The sequence below is a fragment of the Heteronotia binoei genome, chromosome 8 (assembly GCF_032191835.1).
Source record: "Heteronotia binoei isolate CCM8104 ecotype False Entrance Well chromosome 8, APGP_CSIRO_Hbin_v1, whole genome shotgun sequence".
Taxonomy (NCBI): Eukaryota; Metazoa; Chordata; class Lepidosauria; order Squamata; family Gekkonidae; genus Heteronotia; species Heteronotia binoei.
This window is the reverse complement of record NC_083230.1, coordinates 13,755,993-13,765,746: the sequence shown is the minus strand read 5'-3', so window position 1 is coordinate 13,765,746 and position 9,754 is coordinate 13,755,993. Positions and strand designations below refer to the sequence as shown.

The 9,754-nt window shown below is 41.7% G+C and overlaps 1 non-coding gene across 1 annotated transcript; it reads left to right on the top strand.

Moving 5' to 3' along the window:
* Nucleotides 1-8,350: 8,350 nt before the first annotated feature.
* TRNAL-GAG (transfer RNA leucine (anticodon GAG)) lies at nt 8,351-8,421 on the top strand. Its single transcript has one exon. It is a non-coding gene; the product is annotated as a tRNA-Leu (tRNA).
* Nucleotides 8,422-9,754: the final 1,333 nt, after the last annotated feature.

The following is a 9,754-nucleotide window of genomic DNA, read 5'->3' as shown; positions in this document are numbered from 1 at the left end:
TTATACCAGAAACCTACTGACTTACAAACATACCTGCATGCCTCCAGCTACCCCAAACAATCCATTGTATACAGTGAGGTTTTACACTACAGCCGCATTTGCTCCGATCCTACTGACAGAGATTCTCTGACAGGAATCTACAGCAAACTAAAGTACCCACCTGATGAAGTCAGGAAACAGATTAACAAAGCCAGAATGACACCTAGAGAAAACCTGTTACAAGACAGAACCAAAAAAAGACAACAACAAAACACCACTAGTGGTCACACACAACTCTCAATTGAAAACAGTTCAATGTATCATCAAGAACTTACAACCTCTATTGGACAGGGACAGCTCTCTTTCAAAAGTACTGGGGGGGGGGGTAAACCTTTTCTTGCACATAGACACCCCCCTAATCTCAAACAACTCCTCACATACAACAATACAACATCTCATCTGAGCAAAAACACTGGTACCAGAGCTTGCAATAAACCCAAGTGCCAACTTTGCTGCCACATACTACCAGGCAACACTGTCACTGGAACTAACAGCATTAACTACATCATCTCAGGCTAATTCATAAGCCCATGTTGGATCAGGCCAATGGCCCATCCACTCCAACACTCTGTGTCACACAGTGACCACAAAAAACCCCAAGTGCCTTCAAGAGGTCTGTCAGTAGGGCTAGAAGCCCTGCCACTGCCTCCCCAAGCACAAGAATACAGAGCATCACTTCCCCAGACAGAGAGTTCCAACAATAAGCTGTGGTTAATAGCCACTGATGGACCTCTGCTCCATATGCTTATCCAATCCCTCTTGAAGCTGTCTATGCTTGTAGCCACCACAACCTCCTGTGGCAGTGAATTCCATGTGTTAATCACCTTTTGGGTGAAGGAGTAGTTCCTTTTATCTGTTCTAACCTGACTGTTCACCAATTTCATTGAATGTTCACAAGTTCTCATATTGTGAGAAAGGGAGAAAAGTACTTATTTCTCTACCTTCTCTATCCCATGCATCATCTTGTAAACCTCTGTCATGTCACCCCGCAGTCGACGTTTCTCCAAGCTAAAGAGCCCCAAGCGGTTTAACCTTTCTTCATAGGGAAAGTGTTCTAACCCTTTAATCATTCTAGTTGCCCTTTTCTGCACTTTTTCCAGTGCTGTAATATCTTTTTTGAAGTGCGGTGACCAGAATTCTGCACAGTATTCCAAATAAGGCTGCACCATGGATTTATACAGGGGCATTATGTTAATGGCTGATTTGTTTTCAATTCCCTTCCTAATAATTCGCAGCATGGAGTTGGCCTTTTTTATTGCAATCGCACACTGTCTTGACATTTTCAGTAAGTTATCTACCATGACCCCATGATTCTCTCTTGGTCAGTCTCTGCCAGTTAACTTGTATTTGTAGCTAGGATTTTGGCCCCAATGTGCATTACTTTGCACTTGGCCACATTGAACCTCATCTGCTGTGTTGACGCCCACTCACACAGCCTCAACAGATCCCTTTGGAGTGCCTCACAATCCTTTCTGGTTCTCACCATCCTGAACAATTTAGTGTCATCTGCAAACTTAGCCACTTCACTGCTTACTCCCAACTCCAGATCATTAATGAACAAGTTAAAGAACACGGGACCCAGTACTGAGCCCTCCAGCACCCCACTGCTTTCCATCCTCCACTGAGAAGATTGCCCATTTATACTCACTCTGTTTCCTATTAATTAGCCAGTTTTTGATCCACCAGATGACTTGTCCTTTTACTCCATGACTGTTAAGCTTACTAAGGAGCCTTTGATAAGGAACTTTATCAAAAGCATTCTGGAAGTCAAGGTAAACAACATCTATTGGGTTCCCTTTGTCCACATGTTTATTCACCCCCTCAAAGAACTCTAACAGGTTATTGAGACAAGATCTTCCCTTACAGAACCCATGCTGAGTCTTTCTCAATAACTTGTGTTCATCGATGTGCCTACTCATTCTCTCTTTGATAATGGTTTCCACCAACTTTCCTGGTATTGAAGTCAGACTGACTGGCCTGTAATTTCCAGGATCTCCTCTGGAACCCTTTTTAAAGATGGGGGTGACATTTGCTACCTTCCAGTCCTTAGGAATGGATGCAGATTTCGATGAAAAATTACTTATTTTTGTCAGGAGATCCACAATTTTACCTTTGAGTTCTTTCAGAACTCTTGGATGTATGCCATCCAGACCTGGTGACTTCTTAGTTTTTAATTTGTCTATCAGTCATAGGACCTCCTCTCTTGTCACCTCAATATGACTCAGGTCTTTCAACACCCTTCCCAAAATTAGCAGTTCTCGGGTAGTCAAACACTTCTCATCTTCCACAGCGAAGACGGAGGCAAAAAATGTGTTCAGCTTCTCAACCATTTCCCTATCCTCCTTCAGTAATCCTTTTACCCCTTGGTCATCCAAGGGCCTCACTGCCTTCCTGGCTGGTTTCCTGCTTCTAATATATTTGAAGAAATTTTTATTGTTGGTCTTTATGTTTTTTGCAATATGCTCCTCATAGTCTCTTTTTGCCTGCCTGATCACAGTCTTGCATTTGATTTGTCACAGCCTGTGTTCCCTTTTATTAACCTCACTTGAATTAGTTTTCCACCACTTGAAGGAATCCTTCTTACCTTTTACAGCTTCCATTACTTTGTTTGTTAACCATGCAGGCTTTTTCTTATACCTATTTGAGCCTTTCCTAACTTTTGATAAATATATTATATCTGAGCTTCTAGGATTGTAGTTTTAAATTGCCTCCAAGCTTCCCCAAGGGTTTTGACCCTATTTACCTTTCCTTTCAGTTTCCTCTTCACATGTCTCCTCATCTCAGAGAATTTACCTTTTTCAAAGATAAAAGTGTTTGTGTTGGTCTTTTTGGGGCAACTCCCTCTATATACAAATGGTGAAATCAACAACATTATGGTCACTGCTATCAAGTGGTGCAATTAGTTTTACATCTTTATGAGGTCTTGAGCATTACTTAGGACCAAGTCCTGAATTGCCCCACCCCTGGTCCATAGCACAATCATTGAGTGTGTCTAGAAACTCAGTCTCTTTCTCCCGATTGGAACACATACTGACCCAATCAATCTGCGGGTAGTTAAAATCACCTATTATGATTTTACGTTTAGCCGTTATCTTTAATTCTTTCATCATTTTATAATAATCCTCTATCTTTTGATCCAGTAGGTGATAACAAACTCCTATAGTTAAATTTCCTTTTGGGCCCACTCTTTTGACCCAAAGCATTTCTAGAAGGGAATCTAATTCCCTGACCTTCTCAATCTTACTGGACTGTATACCCTCTCTGACATACAGAGCCACCCCACCTCCAACCCTTCCCTCCCTATCCTTCCAATATAATTTATATTCAGGAATCACTATGCCCCACTGATTCTCCTCATTCCACAAGTTTCTGAAATTCCCACAATGTCTATGTTTCCCCCCAACACTAAGCATTCCAGCTCCCCAATTTTACCTTAGACACTTCTAGCATTTGTATATAAACATCTATAATTTCCCAGGCAAGTTAGGTCTGCAACCTTCCTCCTGCTACCTTGAGACTTTGCAGACAGTCCATACTGTTTGTCACCATCCCAGTGGGCAACTCTAATCCATTGCCCGGTAGAAAAGTAACAGCTCATCTCTTTGAGATGAGTCTGTTACTTTTCTACCGGGCAATGGATTAGAGTTGTCTCTTTGAGATGAGTCCTCCTGAACCAGAGACATTTCATCTCCTGTCGGCTTTCCCCCAAGATTCAGTTTAAAGACTGTTCATTTTCCAATATTATATATGCCATTAAATGCCAACAATGCTATTCAGTTCTCTACATAGGGCAAACAGGACAAACGCTATGACAGAGGATAAATGGACACAAATCTGACCTCAGAAATCGCAAAACTGAGAACTCCACAGGAGAACATTTTAACCTTCCAGAACATTCAATAGGTGACCTCAAAGTTGCTGTTTTGCTGCAAAGGAACTTCAAGAACAGAACGGAGAGGGAAATTGCTGAATTACAAATTATTACGAAACTTGGAATAAACACCTCCCCACGAATGAACAGGGATATTGGGGTGTTTTTTTTGTCTCATTACATATACTAAACCCACCTTCACCAAGTATAGCCATATATCCACAGTATTCCAATGTATTTCCCGTTTAGAATAGTTTATCAGAATAATGTTTTTTGCATTGACATACTCAATGACATAAATATCAATTTGTTATTCCGACTTATATTGCCCTTCATTGTTGTTTCAGTTCAGTCAACACAAAGTAACAAACACCAGACCCCAACTTGTGATTCTTTAAATCTGCTAAAAAAAACATTTCCATGACTTTGCATACTAACTCACTGCTCACTTTCTCTATATTTAGGACTGCTTGCTGTTCCATACTATTGTCTGATGAAGTGTGCTTCTAGCACACAAAAACTTACATTCTGAACAAAACTTTTACTAAAATGGGTCTGTCTTAAATGACAGGGGGGAAAGCCATTAGCAGCTAATGACTTTAACAGAATACGTAGGCTATCTGAAAAGGGCCAGTCAGAAAATAATTTGCCACACATCTGCACCCAATCAGATCTCCAGCAAAGAAAAAAAAGGGAAAATTTGCCTTAACATAAGAGTAGATGCTGCAGAGAATTAGCTCCTTATATATTTATACGACTAATGTGATACATTATTGACTTGCTAAACAGCTATTTCCCTTTTGCCCTACTGTCTACTGGTTGATGTCTACTGGTTGATAACGCAGCTAACAAGGAACTGAGAAGTCAGTTTGTATTTTAAGGTATTGAACATCCACTGTGAGAAGGCTCACAACTCAGAGCTGTAATCCTAAGAACATTTTCCTGGGAGAAAGCACTGTCACAGGTATGGTCAGTAATACAGGGGGACAGTTGCTGGGCTTGAGCATGGAGGATGTTGTTTCCCCCCTGTCATTTAAGACAGACCCGTTTTAGCAAAAGGCTGTGAGTAGAATTTATTTAACTTTTTACACAATCCCACTTCTGTCCTGTTTGGGTGCCTGTGACATTCCTGATGAAAGCTGCTTACTTCCCGTTTAAAATCCTTCCTCTAGCTTTGGAATTGCTATGGGGTGCTGTGTAAAATGCCCTGTAGTGCTTCCTACAATGATTTTTTTTTGCACCTTTTTTCACTGTATGAACAATCCTCCATTTTGAAAACATTCTATCGGGAGTATTATGGCACTGAAACAGGACCAGGGAGGCCAGGCATCTCAATGGTGGCACAGTTGTGCCAATTTGCAGTCCAGTTTCAGTGCCATGGTACTCCCAATAGAATAACAGAACCCTCTGAGAAAGATCTTCCAGGCAGCAAAAAGGGGCAGGAAACAAAAGCAGCACAGTTTGAAATGATACATCACTTCAGATATGGCTCATTGCCAAAAGGAAGATCGCTGTGTGAAATCTCCCTCTACCAGTTTACTTGACGATGGGCCAATAACGAATACCATCCGGTTTGGAAAGGTAATGTAAAAAGGGCCTACGTGACCGGATGACAACACAGTTGGTTTCCAACAGATCTGTAGGTCCACAATTTAGAATTATCATTCAGTAATGGCTGTTCGTGTTCGCATCCTGCTATAGAAGTCTGAAATAAATGGCACACACTGTATGCCATACAGGAAGCAGAGTGTACGACAAACTGAATGGGTGGGGGATATACTTCTTGATATAAATTGGTGTGTGTGTTAGGGTTGCCAAAGTCCAATTCAAGAAATATCTGGGGACTTTGGGGGTGGAGCCAGGAGATTATGGAGGTGGAGCCAGAAGCAAGATTGTGACAAGCATTGTTGAACTCCAAAAGGGGTTCTGGCTATCACATTTAAAGGGACTGCACACCTTTTAAATGCCTTCCCTCCATTTGGAAATAATGGTAGGGGCACCGTCTTTTGGGGCTCATAGAATTGGATCCCCTGGTCCAATCCTTTTGAAACTTGGAGGGTATTTTAGGAAGAGGCACTGGATGCTATGCTAAAACTCTGGTGCCTCTACCTCAAAAAACAGACCCTTCCAGAACCGCAGATAGCCACAGATCAATTCTCCATTATACCCTATGGGAATCAGTCTTCACGGGGAATAATGGAGTGCCCAACAGACATTCCCCCCTGCTTTCTGATAACCCTGAAGTGGGGGGGGTCCAAACTGGGGGGATCCACTGTCCCCAGCTGGGGATTGGCAACCCTAATGTGTGTGCTTAAAGTCTTAATAATTTTTTTTTATAATAAATGTTGCTTAATCAGGAAAAAGTACAAAAATGTGTTTGATTGATATTGTTTGACAGGCAGACATGCAATCAACAATTCTGTGGTTCAGAAACACGACATTTTCTAAATCTCTTCCAAATTTAGAGTTCCTGAAATAGGAAAAAAGAAAATAATTTCTTGAAGCTTCTGGGAGACTTAAATGGTCCATTTAAACATGACACCAACGACAGGGTGTGAGATATTTTTTATACAGTGATACTTAATGTGTGAATTCCCCAATTTGGGTGGAAATTGGAGTTTTGAGTAGAGATCCATTGGGTAATTAACTCTATATTGTGTGCTTCCCATGTATGATTCTGTGCTACTGAAGCATTTCCCGGTGGCATCTATGTGACTGATATAAAATATAAACCAGTTCTCAGAACAGAATTTCTAGGCACTGGGATTGGCAGTTCTGCGAGGACTTTATTTAGGTCCCAGTATCTCCTTTGGAGGAAAAGGTAAGCTTCTGGCAAGATCAATGTCAGGAGAAAGTGCCAATGACATTGCCAAGTCAAGTGCACTCACCATTACTGAGCCAATAAGCACAGAAGCTTAAATGCTTCCTGCCATCTGCACCATTTGCGAGATCACATTGGGCTTATGTATCAGAAAAGAACAAAAGTGATTTCATCATCCACTGCTTGCATAAGTTTTGCTGGAAGATAGCATCCGATGACTCCTGCAGTGAAGTCAATGGGTTTAGACTGGAATAGCTCACATAGGACTGCCCTGGAAGTATATTTTGGGGGGTTGTAGTAGGGGTCGTTTTGTAGAAAAAAAGGTGCAGGAGCTCAGTAGCATATCTCATTTGCATATGCACCAGGATAGAGGTTTACAAGATAATGCATGGGATGGAGAAAGTAGAGAAAGAGGTACTTTTCTCCCTTTCTCACAATACAAGAACTCGTGGGCATTCGATGAAATTGCTGAGCAGACAGGTTAAAACGGATAAAAGGAAGTACTTCTTCACCCAAAGGGTGATGAACATGTGGGATTCACTGCCACAGGAGGTGGTGGCGGCCACAAGCATAGCCACCTTCAAGAGGGGTTTAGATAAAAATATGGAGCACAGGTCCATCAGTGGCTATTAGCCACAGTGTGTGTGTATATATAAATTTTTTTGCCACTGTGTGACACAGAGTGTTGGACTGGATGGGCCGTTGGCCTGATCCAACATGGCTTCTCTTATGTTCTTATCTATATGCAGACCCTGGCTGGAGGTTTAGGAGCTGTGCTCCCGTAAGCTCCTGCTGAATTCAAGCCCTTGGTGTAAGCATCTTGCTTCACATTTGTGTCCTGCCCTGCCTCCAAGGAACGGTGACAATATTATCCATTAGACGACCTGCATTATTTGTAGATTAGGTGAAGTGGTCGAGGGTTGGAACCCAGATCCACCAGATCTAAATCCAGTCTTTGTGGTGAATATTTTTTAACTGGCAGGACATGGCCCCAAGTCCTATGGAAGTAGCTCAATTGCTTGGCTTGCTCACTACAAATTGCTTGTCCATGAAATGTGAAATGACCGTATGCCTCGCCCTGACCTGGCTGGCCCAGGCTCTCCCGATCTCATCAGATCTCAGAGCTAAGCAGAGTCAGCCCTGTTAGAACCACCAAGGAAGTCCAGAGTTGCTATGGAAAGGCAGGCAATGTCTGAATGTCTCTTGCATTGGAAACCCTATAGAGTCTCCATAAGCCTCCACTGCCACTTTCTAACATCAAATTTCGAGTATGACTCTAGTATAATAATTTGACTTACAAAATGTCAATGACAAAAAAAAAACATTCTAGTATAATAATTTGACATACAAAATGACAAAGGCAACATAAATGCATACAAGTATATTTGGTTTTGTCCTGTACAACTCAAAATCAAACAACCTGCATACTATCCATTGCATAGTAATGTAGGGGAGGGACGGTGGCTCAGTGGTAGAGCATCTGCTTGGGAAGCAGAAGGTCCCAGGTTCAATCCCCGGCATCTCCAAAAAAGAGTCCAGGCAAATAGGTGTGAAAAACCTCAGCTTGAGACCCTGGAGAGCCGCTGCCAGTCTGGGTAGACAATACTGACTTTAGGGAGGGACAGTGGCTCAGTGGTAGAGCATCTGCTTGAGAAGCAGAAGGTCCCAGGTTCAATCCCTGGCATCTCCAGCTAAAAAGGGTCCAGGCAAATAGGTGTGAAAACCTCAGCTTGAGACCCTGGAGAGCCACTGCCAGTCTGAGTAGACAATACTGACTTTGATGGACCGAGGGTCTAATTCAATATAAGGCAGCTTCATATGTTCATTACAAACAACACACAACACAAAGGAGCATATTTTCTAAATTAACTTATTCCTGTGAATATTTAGCAGGTACATTTTTTTCTGTTTTTAATCCTGTTCTAGTTTTTCCGCAAGAATTTGAGTCAATCGTTTTTGAGAATGGGAACTTTAAAAAATGTCTCATGCATAGGATACGAGTTGCAATCAATTAATCTTTTGACTCGTGTTATCTGGCATCACTGGATATGGACTCTTGTGCCAATAGCAGTGCATGGAGAAAAGTGAGCTTTTGTATATCTGCAGCTTCCTAAGAGGTCCCAAGAAAGAAACCCCCTTAGGCTATGCTCTGAGGCCTTGAACCACTTTGCTGGAGACATGCACAGAAATCAAAAAGGAATGTCAGCAAAACAAGAACAAAAAAGCTCCATCCAAATCCAAACAAATCAAGCTGACAGGTCTTGAGTCTCAGGCTTGATAACCCTGCTGTGATCTTCTCTTTTGGCTGACAACTTTGAAGATAGAGAAGAGGGTGCTTCTTCTCCAGCCTTGATCCTTTTGCAAAGGCTATCGCTTGGAATGACAATTGTTGCCTAAGGGAAATATTATACTCTTTATAGATGTTACAGTGAATGATGAACCAAACCGAAGGTTGTAAAAAGTTGTATTTGTTTCATGTCATTAGAGTTTAAGAGCACATAAAAAAATTCCAGAGGTGATGGAGCATGGTTCCCCCCATGTATTTTTCCAAGTATGGTTATACTTGAAATGTGTGTGTTTTGTTAAGTGCCACCAAATCTGGCATGGTGACTCTATGCATTAATGGCCTTCCAAACTAAGGGTTGTGGCTTCCTTCCTTGAGTCAATCAATCTAATGTTGTGTCTCCCTCTTTTTCTGCTGACTTCAGCTCTTCCTAGCATTTCTGTCTTCTCCAGTGAGTCTTCTCATAATGTGGCCAAAGTATGATAGCCTCAATTAAGTCATTTTGGCTTCTAGGGAGAGTTCAGGCTTGATTTGAACTGGAACCAATGTAGTTATCTTTTTGAGGTCCATGGTATCCATAAAACTCTCCTCTAACACAATATTCAAATGAATCAACTTTCTTCTTGTCAGTTTTCTTCACTGTCCAACTTTCACACCCATACATAGTAATGGGGACTACTTTGGCATGAATTCTCTGTTGTGTTTGCCAGCAACACATCCTTACACTTGCAAATATTTT